Here is a 10,413-nt window from a genome sequence, read left to right as displayed (position 1 = left end):
TTATTAATAGAGTCTAATTTATTTACATGATTTTATAAGGTTTAATATTTTTTAATGTTTGAAATATTCATAATTTCATAGTTTTCATAGGCTAAGTCAGTATTTTATTTGACATATTAGAAAAGGGGTATCTGGCATGAAATCAGAGCTAAAATGCACACTTTGATAGGTTGGAATAAATAAGTACAAACTTAGATGTCTTTGTCTTGACATTTTCATTAGCTAATATGACATGTCATTGACATTTTTTTCCTTTATCCTGCCAGTTTACCTTACTCAGGAGTCCTATCTTCCTGCAATGCCAAAGGAAATTTTGATTATGTTATAATAAATCAATTATTACTGATATTAGTCATCATATTTTTATCTGATAAAAGAAAATGACAAAATGATATTTCTAAAATTATCACTGTATTGTTGGAGGAGTACCAGTGATATTTATACTTAATATTTGTTTTTAAGAAATGTAAGCTATAAATATTTATAATATGTGATAGATTTAATTTGTTTCATTTCCATCATTGCAACTCTCACATATTTCCATTTGAGGCTGATACTTTAACTATAAATCTTAAGCTTTCAAAAAGAATGGGAAATTATAAGCCATAATAACAAATGAGTAACTTAATGAGATTCTACTCCTAAATTTGGCATAAGTCAACAGCTTGCTTTTGTTTTGTTTTGTTTTCTTGAAAGCGAACAAAGCAACAGCTGTGGCTAGACACAGCATCTCTAAGTTAGAAAATGAAATATTGAACACTGGGATGAAATATGAAATTCATACCTTATAAGTCTACTAAGACTTCCATTTAGCAATCCATGAGGTCAGAACTCAGAAGTTCCTACAGTTTGCTAAGGTTTTTAACACTTTTAGGTTTACTGTTTTCAGGCAGATCCTGAAATTCTGAGAATATGAAATCATCTCTATAATGAGTATGTGTGTGTGTGTGTGTGTGTGCGCACGTGCACACACACACATGCTTAACAGTTGTCATCCAGTCTCCTCTTGAATATTTCAGCAAAAGTAAACCTAGAACTCTTCAGTATGGAACAGCTTGAATTGCTTGGAAATATAGTCAATATGGATATTTGTGAATGTTTGCCATTTATGTGTCCTTCATCTAAATGATGAAGTGCTCTGGGGTATAATGTTTTAAAGGAAAAAAAAAAAGGGATCTGTTTATCTCCATTCAAAATGCACTCTATCTCTGACAGAGCATTTGAAAAGATGGAGAAACTAGCTCGGGATGGTAGAGGCCGTGTGGCGTTGCCGTTCCTCTGAGGAGAGAACAGTTGGTAGAGGGGTGCAAAAATGCAGAGCAATAAAACCTTTAACTTGGAGAAGCAAAACCATACTTCAAGGAAGCAGCAGCAGCAGCAGCCGCCACCGCCATCTTCCTCCTGACATCACTGAGGAGGAGATGAGGAAACTATTTGAGAAATACGGGAAGGCAGGCGAAGTCTTCATTCATAAGGATAAGGGCTTTGGCTTTATCTGCTTGGAAACATGAACCCTAGCGGAGATCGCCAAAGTAGAACTGGACAACGTGCCACTCCGTGGAAAGCAGCTGCGTGTGAGCTTTGCCTGCCATAGTGCATCCCTTACAGTCCGAAACCTTCCTCAGTATGTTTCCAATGAACAGCTGGAGGAAGCCTTTTCGGTGTTTGGCCAGGTAGACAGGGCTGTAGTCATCGTGGATGATCGAGGAAAGCCCTCAGGAAAAGGCATTGTTGAATTCTCAGGGGAGCCAGCTGCTCGGAAAGCTCTGGACAGGTGCAAGTGGAGGTTCCTTCCTGCTAACCACATTTCCTCGGCCTGTGACTGTGGAGCCCATGGAGCAGTTGGATGATGAAGAGGGAGTTCCAGAGAAGCTGGTTATAAAGAACCAGCAATTTCACAAGGAGCGAGAGCAGCCACCCAGATTTGCACAGCCTGACTCCTTTGGGTATGAGTATGCCATGAGCTGAAAGGCACTCATTGAGATGGAGAAGCAGCGCCAGGACCAAGTGGACCGCAACATCAAGGAAGCTCGTGAGAAGCTGGAGATGGAGATGGAGGCTGCTCGCCATGAGCACCAGGTCATGCTAATGAGACAGGATTTGATGAGACGTCAAGAAGAACTTCGGAGGATGGAAGAGCTGCACAACCAAGAAGTGCAAAAACGAAAGCAACTGGAGCTCAGGCAGGAGGAGGAACGCAGGCGCCATGAGGAAGAGATGCAGCGGCAACAGGAAGAAATGATGCGGCAACAGCAGGAAGGATTCAAGGGGACATTCCCTGATGCAAGAGAACAGGAGATACGGTTGGGCCAGATGGCTATGGGAGGTGCTATAGGCATCAACAACAGAGGCGCCATGTTCCCTGCTCCAGTGTCAGCAGGTATCCCAGCTCCTCCAGGACCTGCCACTATGATGCCAGATGGAACCCCACCAACAACTGAACGCTTTGGCCAAGCTGCTACAATGGAAGGAATTGGGGCAGTTGGTGGAACCCCTCCTGCATTCAACCATGCAGCTCCTAGAGCTGAATTTGCTCCAAACAAACATCGCCGATACTAATAAGAATTTCAATGTCTGGTTTCCCAAAAACCCTTAAAAGAAGGACCCTTTTTGGACTAGCCAGAATTCTGCCCTGGAAAAGTGTTAGGGATTCCTCCCAATAGTTAGGTCTTCCTTGCCTGTACTACTCTGAGGGAGTTTGCTGGAGGCTGAGGGCAAGGGAGGGGCGATATTTAACAAATCAGTTCTGTGTGATAATATTGTTTAACTAATTGATTTTGTGTGGTGCATTCCTGAGGTCTCATGTGATTGTTGAGGGCCTGTGGAGATGGGGGGGGGAACCATCGCCAAATGGATCCAGTTAGAGCCCCCATTAATCTTGATCATTCCATTCTTTGTCCATCCTGTTCTATTTGGTTTCTCATTATACCCCCCAAACCCCAGAGACACTACCACATACACCACAAAAACAAGCATCCCCCAGTGACCTTAGCCCCATTGTTCCATTCACTCGCAGGTGGGAATTCAGGCCAATGGCCACAGAGGTCACAGACAACATACATACAGTTCTGTTATATCCCATATATTACCCCTTCATATCCTAAGGAAGATATTTTCTCTTAGAGATTTTCATTTTAGTGTATCTTTAAAAAAAAAATCTTGTGTTAAGTTGCCTCCATCTTTTTTCTTGGGTTAAGACAACCCAGGAATGGCCCTTTTGTGTCTACGATGTTGCTGTTCATAGCTTTTCTTGATAGGCCTAGTACAGTCTTGGGAACAGGGTTGCTGTATGCTGAAGGTCAGACAGTAGCTCTTAGCCTTGCCTATCTTAGGTAGTTATGCTGTGCATTTTTTTTATTGGTGTACTATGTTTGATTTGTCCCTGATATCTTTGGAGTTTTTCTGAGAAATGGAGCAGTAATACAGCATCAACTTATTAAAATACATTTTAAGCCTTTAAAAAAAAAAGAAAGAAAGAAAAGATGGAGAAACTAAGCTGTCTGGAAGACTGTGAGAATTGTGGTTTCATTTTGAATTGTGAACTATTGAGTAGATTTCTAATCTAAAGGTAAATGAAAGACTAAATATAATGAAGAAACAATGTCTTAGAGTAAGATGAGTGAGGTTCCTTTTGAGGTGAAGCAGAAAGAATTACTAGCAGTTCCAGATGCATAAGACTAAAAATGGAGATGTTTCCCTGTCTTAAATTTATGGCAATTGTTTTTAATCTCTATGTTGGAGTCTCAGATGTTTGAAGTGTTAGAAGCTCCCCAGGTGATTCTAATCCCTAGCTGTATTGAAAACCACCAGACTGGAAAAATAGGTCTTCCATTTGCTAGGAAAGAGAGCGAGAGAGAGCTGAGATAGGGAGATAGAGAAAGCAAAGAATGGAAGAAAGAGGTTGGTGGGAGGGGGATAATCTGGAAACATATAAAGCATTAATATCAGAAATCTTATGGCTCTAGCAGTTGGTTATTGATTCCTCAGAACTTTAAGTGGCTTGGAATGCCTGGAAAAAAGTCTTGTCCCTGGGATTTTTAGACCCACATGAGATCTTGAAGCATGAAGTGGCTTTAAGATTGTGGGACAGATGAAACCATCATCTCAAAAGATATCTGTGTTCCCATGCTCATTGCAGCATTATTAAATTATTCACAATAACCAAGGTATGGAAACAACCTAAGTGTCACTGAATGAACGGATCAAGAAAATGTGATATCTATATTATTATCTATCTATAATGATATTATTCAGCATTAAAGAGAAGGAAATCCAGACATTTCTGACAACACGGATGACGGTGGAGGGCATTATGCTAAGTGAAATAAGCCAAATAGAGAAAGACAAATACTATGTAGTTCACTCACTTATATGTGGAATCAAAACAAACAAACAAACAAACAAAAAACAGAAGCTGAACTCCTAGAAACAGAAGAAAAGTATTTTCCAGGATAGGGGGGTGAGGGGAATTAGGGAGAAGGTGGTAAAAAGTGCAAACTTGAAGTTATAAGATGAGTAATGTCTGAGGACCTAATGTTTAACACGGTGATATGGTTAACACTGCACTGTGTGATTGAACTTTACTAGAAGAGTAGGATCTAAATGTTCTCACAAAAAAAGGTAAATATGTGAGGTGATTGATGTAATTGATGTATTAACTAGATGGGTGGAATCCTTTTACTGTGTGTACAGATATAAAATCACCACATTGTACACATCAGTTATTTTATTTGTCAGTTATACCTCAGTAACGCTAAAAAGAAAAGATTGTGGGACATTATGAAACGGATCCTTAGTTGTCATACTATTCCTGTTGCAGACTGAATGTATTAATTAGTCCTTTTTAAAAAATGAAGCAGCTCTACAATGTAGATCAAAGAGTACTTGCAGATGGAGAGTACAATGTGGTATTTCCCAAGTTTCTGGGACATAGCTGCAGCTACAAGATACAGGAACACCACCCTGACAAGGACCTGAACTCTGTACCCCATACCCCATAGGCATCAGTGATATGAATTGCACTCACTGGGTCAAAAGGAACCACACAGTAACACATATTCTTATTAAAATATGATGTGTGTAACCAAACAATATTTCAAACTCAGTTTGGCCATCGCAGGGAATAGAAACATAACTTTCTTGATCTGGATATTATATAGCTCTTAATGCTGCCAAAGATTTCATTAATATTTCTGGCTGCTTTGTCAGGCTCTGTAATCATTTTGAGCTTGCAGTGAATACTCCTCACCCCCTGGGGAGTGTTTCCGGAAATCACATCTGGGTTGCTCCTATTTCAGCATCAGGTGAAATACTTTCTGCAAGTTCAGATTCTTGGACTCAGATACTCAATTAGAATCTTGGAGGGTAGGGCTCACGTATATACAAGTACTATACATTCCTTAGGTCTTTGTAATGTACTGTGCTTGAGAACAGTTCTTATGTTCCACTGGAAAAGTTGGAAAGGCTATTACCACCTATAAATATGTAGATTTGAGATGAATTTGGTATTTATGGGAAACAGTAAGAAATTAATCAAAACTGGTAGTTGAGTCTGAGACTAGTTAGTGTAAGTGTTGTGGCGGGAAAGAACAAAAGAACAAATTGAGAGGCTTTACTTAGATCCAGAAGAATAATCCACTTTGGAAAACAAATATAAAGCAGGTATCATGACATATAACAAAGAAAAATAAGCAATAGTCAGAAAGTCATATTTAAGAGCAGGGAAATAATTTAAGATAGTGACTGCACTGCATTTTGTGCTGCTGCAGAAAAAGACAGGATCAAAGACAATTATTTCCAATAATTCATGGACCCAATCTTGTTCCCAATGTTTTGCAAATCTAATACAAATCTAGGATTAACCCCCATTCCCATCTTCAAGAGCTACTTATTTTAAAAATTTAAATAATCAATTTTCACAATTTACCTACACTATAGATCAGTTTCTTTTTTAAAAAAATTATTTTTATTGAGTTATAATTGACATCCAACATTATATTAGTTTCAGAAGTATGACTTAATGATTCAATAATTGTATATATAAAAAATGATCACCATAATGTCTAGTTAACATCTGTTATCATACTTAATTTTTTCCTTGTGATAACTTTTTTCACATTTATTAATATTGTTATTTTAATTCCAGTATAGTTAACATACAGTGTCATATTAGTTTCAGGTGTACAATAAAGTGATGCAACATTCTACACATTACTCAGTACTTGTGATAAGAACTTTTAATATGTATTCTCTGAGTAACTTTCAGTTAAATATAGTATACTAACTATGGTTACCATTCTGTACATTACACCCCCATGACATTTATTTTATAACTAGAAGTTTGTATCTTCTGAGTCCCTTCATGGATTTCACTCCCCCTCCCCTGCCCCCACCCCCACTCTGGCAGCTACCAATCTATTCTCTGTATCTATGAGCTTGGGGAGGTTATTTTTTAGTTTTTAGTTTTTTTAGATTCCACATATAAGTGAGTAGATCAGTGTTTCTTAAACTTTACTGTGATCAGATCACAATTGCAGAAACCCAGACTCCACAATCAGGCACAATTTTTTTTTACATTTTTGAAGGGCCCAGGAATCTGCCTTTTTAAACAATCACTCAGGTGGTTTTGTGAGGAAGTGATCTATACATTGAACATTCCTCTTGATTCTGTCCTCTTGTCTCTTCCAGGATATTCCTCCTTTAAGGTTTTCCCTTTCTAATTGAATCTATAACTTCTCTATTGCCTTGGCTTCTTCTCAGTATGAATATATTTAAGAAACTTGCATCATAAGATTATTTCCTTTTAAACTTGTGTTAGTTTCCTAGAGGTGCCATAACAAATTACCCACAAACTGGGTGGCTTAAAACCACAGATATTTATCTTCTCACAGTTCCGGAGCCTAGAAGTCTGAAACCAAGATACTGGAAGGCCATGCTTCTTCTGAAGCCTCTAGGGAAGGACATTTCCTTGCCTCTTCCAGCTTCTGGTAGCCTCAGGCATCCTTTCATTTGCAGCATAACTCCAATCTCTGCCTCAGTCTTCAGATGGCTGTCTTGTCTTCCCTTTATGTCTACATGTATCTGTGTCTTTACATGGTGTTCTCTTTTCTGCATTTCCAGTCATTTTGGACTAGGGCCCACCCTAATATAGTATGACCTCATCGTAACCCGATTACATCTGCAAATATCTTATTCCCAAATATGGTCACATGTGTATGAATCTCACCTTCATGTATGATTTCAACTGCTAGCTATACACACACGTCACATAAGTTTGCATGTGACCTTATTTGGGAATAAGATCTTTGCAGATGTAATCAGGTTAGGAGATAGGACTTGAACAATTCTCTTGGGGGACATAATTCAACCCATAATGAAACCATATGTTACAATCTACTTTTTCCCCTATCTCTCTCCTTTCTTCAGCTAAGGTTCTGGAACAAATAGTCTACACTCATCGGTACCACTTCTTTGTCATCACCTGTAATCTGGCTTTGAACCCCACTAGCCCACTGAAACTGTGTTTTCTGGAGTAATTTTTGAACTCTTAACTGACAAATCTGAAGGGCACTTGTTAGTTCTTGTCTTGATATCTTTTCTGTATTCCAGAGTATTGAGCATTCTCTTCCTAAAGCTCTTGCTATTTGAATAAACCTAAATCAACCTGGTTACATACAACTTTTAGTTTCACTTTGGTAGATCCATATAGCCATGAAGGAAGCTCTAATAGAAGTAAATCTTAGATAATATTATACCACACATGCAGGTTATTTTTATTGAACTCTAGAAACACTAGCACAAAAGCAGTTCCTGAAATTTGTGCCATTCACTAGGGGAGCTTTCTGCTCTTTGTCCTTTCAGTGCTCCAACAATCACTTTGCATGTTAGGTTTACATGAAGCAGATGCACCAAAAGGCAGAATTGTATACTTTGGATACATGTATCCTATCACACTGCCTATACAATACCATTCAAAATTAAATAATAGAAACGTTATAATGTAACTGTAACCTTGTTTTCTTTCCACATCTAAGAATACTGCCCTTTTCCTTCAGTGATCCTTTTACTCATTTTATTAGTTATGTGTTGCTGAGTAATGACATTACAACTATTTTAGTAGCTTAAAACATATGCATTTATTATCTCACAGTTTCTGTGGATCAGGAGTCCACATATGACTTAGCTGTGTCTTCTTAGAGACTTGCAAGGCTGTGATCAAGGTGATTATCAAAAATGTGTTTACATATGAGGCTCAACTGAGGAAGGATCCACTTAAAAATTCAGATTGTTGGCAGAATTCAATTCCTTGCAGTTTCAAAGCTGAAGTTCTCAGTTCCTTGTCGGCTGTTAGCTGGAAGCCACCTTCAGCAACTAGAGGTCACTTGTGTTTTGTTTTGTTTGTTTGTTTATATTGTTTTAAGTTTATTTAGTTAGGTAATCTCTACACCCAAAGTGAGGCTCAGACTCACGACCCTGAGATCAAGAGTCATGTGCTCTTCTGATAGAGCCAACCAGGCGCCCCTAGCGATCACTTGTAATTGCACACTGCATGATGTTCCCCAACATGACCACTTGCTTTTTCAAAGCCAGTAAGAGAAAGAAATTCAGTAAGATGAATGCTATAATCTTATATAGTCACATAATCATATGTAGACCATTATGTCCATTCCATTCATTGTTATAAGCAAGTCCTAAGTCCCTTTCACACTTAAGGAGTGGGACTCCACATAGGCATGAACACCAGAAAGTGAGCATCATGGGAGCCATCTTTTATGTTTTCTGTCTTCTCACATTTAGTCTTCCCACTTTAACTATTCTGCTTAGGTAATCTCACCTTCATATATGACTTCAAACTGCTAGCTATATATTGTTTGTTCCAAAATCTATATCCCTGCCTAAATATCTCTCCTATGATCTCAAACCACATTGTCAGCTCCCTTCCCTTAGATATTTTTTTTATGTGAATGTAGAAATTTCTATGTAGAAAACAATACCAGTCTTTTTCCTTTCTCTCCAAATTTTTCTTCCCTCTTTTTGCCATCTTAGATGATGACACATCCTACATAGAGTGCATGTGGATTGCAAACCTGAGACTGATTTATATGTTCTGGGGTGGAAGCCAAACATCAGTTAATGTGGCAAAGTTATTTACTCAGGGTCACATATTTTTTTTTTAAGATTTTATTTATTTATTTATTTGAGAGAGAGAGAGAGAGAGAAAAACAGCATGAGAGGGGAGACGGTCAGAGGGAGAAGCAGGCTCCCTGCTGAGCCGGGAGCCCGATGTGGGACTCGATCCCAGGACTCCGGGACTATGACCTGAGCCGAAGGCAGTCGCTTAACCAACTGAGCCACCCAGGTGCCCAACTCAGGGTCACATATTAAGTAGAACTGAGATTAAAACCAGGTCTGTATAACTGTAAAGCTCATGATCTTGACCAGTATGTTGTACGTATGCTTTCCAGCTAGTCATGTTTACTGCTCAAATTGTTAACACTTTGAGTATGTTGTTTGTGGTGATTTATTAATCCACTGTGGTAGGATTACAAATCAGATCATCTATTCCCACCAGACTGTATTTTTTTTTTCATTTTGCTCAGTATCCTTACATATTCCATTTTCTGACTGATGGTTATTCTAAATTCAGTTATTATCAAGCATTGCATACTACTTACCACCATATTCTAGACACAGAACAGAAGCATACCATCTGACATGCTGCCCATTCTGCACTTAGATCCACAACTTTTAACCACAACTCTTTGCATTTTACAATCATGAATTCCCAAAACATCCCATGAGGTAAATGAATATTTATTATCTCCATTTTACAGGTGCATAAAGTTAGACATAGACTAATTAAGTAAGTTCTTCAAGGGCAGAGAGTGAGTTGATTAGAAAATCAAGGTTAGCATTGAACATTCCAGATTCTTCTTTTAATGGATGGTGTCTTAAGTTGATTTCACTATACATTGTTGGAAATATTTATTTTCAGCTTTCATGATATATCCTCCATTAGTTTTTGGACATTGCCCAGAAGAATTCACAGTAAGTTGTTATTCAGTCCTTAGGTAGCTATGCAGTTTGTGTCTACTGGCTTCTGTGAGAGATGCAAAAATGAAGCTGAAGAAAGAATTTAGCCTACAGTAATTATATATTCCTGTAGAGATTCTGGTAATTATGTTTGGAGATTTCTTCATTATATAATTTAAAGGCTTTTATTTTGTAATATAGCTCTAATTTAGCATATAGAAGTAACTAGCTAATTAAGCTGAGATTACTTTCTACTCACAGCCAACATTTAGAACATAATCAGTTGTTATTACAAAACTGTTTAAAGTTACATTACTATTTATGAATATGAGCTCAAACCAAAATTCATAGCGTAATAACATAATTAAGAAAAACTATATT

The 10,413-nt window shown here is 38.0% G+C and overlaps 1 pseudogene; it reads left to right on the top strand.

Moving 5' to 3' along the window:
* The first annotated feature begins 633 nt into the window (after nt 1–633).
* On the top strand, nt 634–5,961 carry LOC145720162 (non-POU domain-containing octamer-binding protein pseudogene; annotated as a pseudogene).
* Nucleotides 5,962–10,413: the final 4,452 nt, after the last annotated feature.

Source organism: Leptonychotes weddellii, chromosome 2 (assembly GCF_054177405.1).
Source record: "Leptonychotes weddellii isolate Sample4059 chromosome 2, ASM5417740v2, whole genome shotgun sequence".
In the NCBI taxonomy this organism is placed as follows: domain Eukaryota; kingdom Metazoa; phylum Chordata; class Mammalia; order Carnivora; family Phocidae; genus Leptonychotes; species Leptonychotes weddellii.
Note: the sequence above shows the minus strand (reverse complement) of the source record. Positions and strands in the feature narration are given on the sequence as shown.